The 4521-nt window shown below is 36.2% G+C and overlaps 1 pseudogene; it reads left to right on the forward strand.

Annotated features, from left to right (window-relative positions):
• Positions 1-2648: 2648 nt before the first annotated feature.
• Positions 2649-3689, forward strand: LOC136316825 (high mobility group protein B3 pseudogene; annotated as a pseudogene).
• Positions 3690-4521: the final 832 nt, after the last annotated feature.

Here is a 4521-nt window from a genome sequence, read left to right on the forward strand (position 1 = left end):
TGGTGTTTTTATGCTGGTTTTCATGTTGAGTGTGCCTGTGCATGAATCTTTTCAGAGTAGGTTTTTCTTTACCTGGAGTTTTATAGCTTTTTGGACTTATTCCCTTTAGTTTTTAGAGCCTTGTATTTTAGTGGCTTGTTTCTCCTGTGTAGGAACTGATAACTGTGGTGCCTGACATGAGACCTGGATACCTTTGAGATCTCCACTGTCCATAAAACACCCAGCTGGAGTGTGGTAGGGTCATATTTCTGCTTATTCTATACTTTTTTTGTGCCGTTCCTTATTGTAGACTCCCTGATCATCAGATGACAAATCTCCTTTAAATGTAATTTTTTCCTATGTTATTGCAGATCTGTTGTGTTCCTGGGAGGAGGTAAGATCAGTACGTTTCTACACTGCTATCTTGAAATTCTCTGAGCAATTTTTTAATTTTTGTAATTTGATAGGTCCTATTAAAATGTATATGGTGATTAATATTATTTATGAAAATCTATTTAAATAAAATCAAACTCTTCAACTTTTAGGTTTAAATGTCTATAAGAGAAATGTTATCTTTTACATGAATTTGTATTCCTTGTTTGTAGTAATAGTCCATAAACAAAACAGTGAATTTTAGAAGTAGGTGGATCATTTTATTTAAATATTAGTTTAATATGACAGATGTATTCTGAAATTAATTTCTGATAACTTATTTTGAAATAATCCAGACCCATTTATTTCTGTGGATTTCCTGTAAATTGTAGTGATAAAAATCATTGGGTTTCTTATGTGAAAGGGCAGGTAAGGCCACAGAGTGATCTGTTCCAAAAGATTGCAGGGAGCAGCACCACTGTGAGAGTATGTCATTCAGTTAAAGGCAAGCTAAAAATTTCATTACTTCGGATGGTTTGAGAAGAACAGAAATATTTTGAGACCCCTGGATCGAGAAACTCAGTGGTATCTTTTCAAAATTCTATCATATGTCTATGATGAAGAATAATTATTTACCATATTCTGGGTACAAAAAGAAATAAATGTTCTAACATCTTAAATATGTAAAATATATCATCTAAGTCCCATGCATCCTCAAAGAATGGTCCCATTGTCGATTTGTTCTTCAATACCATCCTGGAGGCTCTACTTTCCATTGGAGCCATAAATACAATTATTTTATTGTCAGTATAACCTAAGAATAATATAAGGGATATTCCTTCAATATTCTAAAAAAATATCAGCATGCATAGAACATTTCTTTTGTTTTTGCAGGTCATTAAGATTCAGCATAGTCACCTTAAATGCCTTAATATGTTAGTTTGTCTTGGTCAATGTATTGAATATGTAGGTGTTCCCTCTGTTTTCAAGTACATATCAGTCTCTTGTCAGTCTAAAACACTGCAAATATTCTTCTTCCATTGTCTTATCTGTGTTAATGTTGGATTCAATGCATTTTGTAGAAGCAAAATCACCAATTTTATATCATTATTTCCTTTATTTGTTTATTTTATATCATGAAGTTCATTTTATAATTTTTTCTTAAAAACTTCTTACCTATGCCAAACCAGGCAGTGGCACAGTGCATAGATTGAAGGACTGGGATGCCGAGGACCCAAGTTCAAAACTTTGAAGTCACCAGCTTGAGCATGGGCTTATCTGGCTGTAGCGCAGGCTCACCAGCTTGAGTGTGGTGTTGCTGGCATGAGCGTGGGATCATAGACATGACCCTAAGGTCGCAGGCTTGAGCCCAAAGGTCACTGGCTTGCACAAGAGGTAGCTCACTTTGCTATAGTGCAGTATCCCATCATGGCGCATATGAGAAAACAATCAATGAACAACTAAGGAGCCACAACAAAAACTTGATGTTTCTCATCTCTCTCCTTTCCTATCTGTCTGTCCTTATCTGTTCCTCTCTCTGTCTCTGTCACAAAAACAAACAAACAAAAAACCCTACAAAATAATAACAACAACAAAAACTTCTTGCCTATGCCTAGGTTATATAGACAGTATCTTAATTCAACAAATTTTATAGCTTAGTCTAGTCTTTCACATTTAGGTGATTAATTCTAAGGGAATATACTTTTGTATGTGATGTTAATTAGAGATCTGGATTTATTTTTTTCTATTTAAAGAATAAATTATTTCAATACCACCTATTCGAAAAATCTCTCCTTTTAATTAAATTTTTCTCAATTTATCATCAATTAAGTTTTCATATGTGCATTAGTTTGCCTTTGAGGTCTTTGTTTGATTAGGTTGTTCTATTTGTTCACTGGTTTCAATAGAATTTGTAATATTATGGGCCTGCCGCCGCCGCCGCCAGAGCAGCAGCAGCGACCGCATAACTTTCCTACCCGCGCTCCGCCAGCGTGGCCAGGTGCCGCGGTCTCTAGCTTCTCCTCCGCGCGCGTCCTTCCCGCCTCTTCCGCCTTCCTTTTACCTAAGCGACTGGGAAGAAGCCAAACAAAGGTTATAAGATTATGCTGAAATGTCAGGCTTTTCCCCTACCCATGTATAATTAAGGGTATATAACCAGCTCCTATAATATTATAGACGCACACAATTTGGGACTGCTGCCCCATGTAAGCTATACGCAGCTGACATACTTAAGAAATTTCCTCCTTTAATAAAACTCCTCAAAATTTAAAAAAAAAAAAAAAAAAAAAAAAGGAAGAAGCAATTCAGTCAGGATGGCTAAAGGTGATCCCAAGAAGCCAAAGGGCAAGATGTCTGCTTATGCCTTCTTTGTGCAGACGTGCAGAGAGGAACATAAGAAGAAAAACCCAGAGGTTCCTGTCAATTTTGCAGAATTTTCTAAGAAGTGCTCCGAGAGGTGGAAGACAATGTCAGGGAAAGAGAAATCTAAATTTGATGAGATGGCAAAGGCAGATAAAGTACGCTATGATCGGGAAATGAAGGATTATGGACCAGCTAAGGGAGGCAAGAAGAAGAAGGACCCTAATGCTCCCAAAAGGCCACCGTCTGGATTCTTCCTGTTCTGTTCAGAATTCCGCCCCAAGATCAAATCCACAAACCCTGGCATCTCTATTGGAGATGTGGCAAAGAAGCTGGGTGAGATGTGGAATAACTTAAGTGACAATGAAAAGCAGCCTTACAACAATAAGGCTGCAAAGCCGAAGGAGAAGTATGAGAAGGATGTTGCCGACTATAAATCTAAAGGAAAATTTGATGGTGCAAAGGGTCCTGCTAAAGTTGCCCGGAAAAAGGTGGAAGAGGAAGATGAAGATGAGGAGGAAGAGGAGGAGGAGGAGGAAGAAGAGGAGGAGGAGGAAGAGGAAGATGAATAAAAAAAACTTTATATCTGTCTCCTTGTGAATATCTTAGAGTAGGGGAGCACTGTAATTGACAACAGCTCTTAAGAGGTGTCTGTTGCCCTCATTAGGATTAATCACACAATTGGATCATGATCATATATGTAGTCTTTCAAAGTGCTCTAGAAATTGTCAGTGGTTTCCATGAAGTGGCCATGGGTGTCTGGAGCACCCTGAAACTGGATCAAAGTTGTACATATTTCCAAACATTTTTAAAATGAAAAGGCTCTCGTGTTCTCCTCACTCTGTGCACTTTGCTGTTGGTGTGACAAGGCATTTAAAAATGTTTTTGCCATTTTCTTTAATCAGTAAGGTGGTATCTATATGGTTATTGTCTAGAAATCCTGGGTTATCAACTGTACATATCTATAGTTTGTAAAAAGAACAAAATAACTAAGACAAGCTTTTGATGCTCTTTGCTTGGCGTTGAGAATGTGGGGAAGATGCCTTTTGGAGGGGCTGTAGCTCAGGGCGTTCAATGTGAGGCTGGACCTGTGGACACTGCAGTGGGCATCCATTTAGCTTCAGGTTGTCTTGTTTTTGTATATAGTGACATAGCATTTTGCCATTCTTAGCTGTGGAAGGGGGGTCAGCTGGCATGAGAAGTGTTTGGATTTTAGTTAAGTGCTGTAGTTTTTACCTGTTTGTTATAAAACAAACTAGAACTCTTTGTTGTCAGCAAAAAGTCACTGCATTGATGAAAGTTCAGGAACCTTCTGTACTAAACACAATTTGCAACATTTTGTTATTTTTTTGTATGTTTAGAATGCTGAAATGTTTTTGAAGTTAAATAAACGGCATTAAAAAAAGAATTTGTAATATTATGAATTTTTAAAATGTCTTAATTTCTTTTAATCTTCTTTTTCTAAATTGATTTAGCTATTTGTTTATTTTAGCAATCTATATGAATTTTAGCAAAAGATTATTAAGTTCTTAAAAAATTCCAAATGAAAATTTGTATGGAATTTCATTGGAATTATAGACTAATTTTTGGATAAACAATATTTTTATAACATTAAGTTATCCCAACAAAGATTATAGAAAATATTTTTAAGGTAATTTTTATATCTCTCATTAGCTTTTAAAATTGTCTCTATACAGTTTCTTTTCTTTGCAAAGGAGATTGAGAGGGAAACAGAAACAGAGACAGACAGGAAAAAAGAGAGATGAGAAACATCAACTCTAAGTTGTAGCACTTTTTAGTTATTCATTAATT

Source organism: Saccopteryx bilineata, chromosome X (assembly GCF_036850765.1).
Source record: "Saccopteryx bilineata isolate mSacBil1 chromosome X, mSacBil1_pri_phased_curated, whole genome shotgun sequence".
In the NCBI taxonomy this organism is placed as follows: Eukaryota; Metazoa; Chordata; class Mammalia; order Chiroptera; family Emballonuridae; genus Saccopteryx; species Saccopteryx bilineata.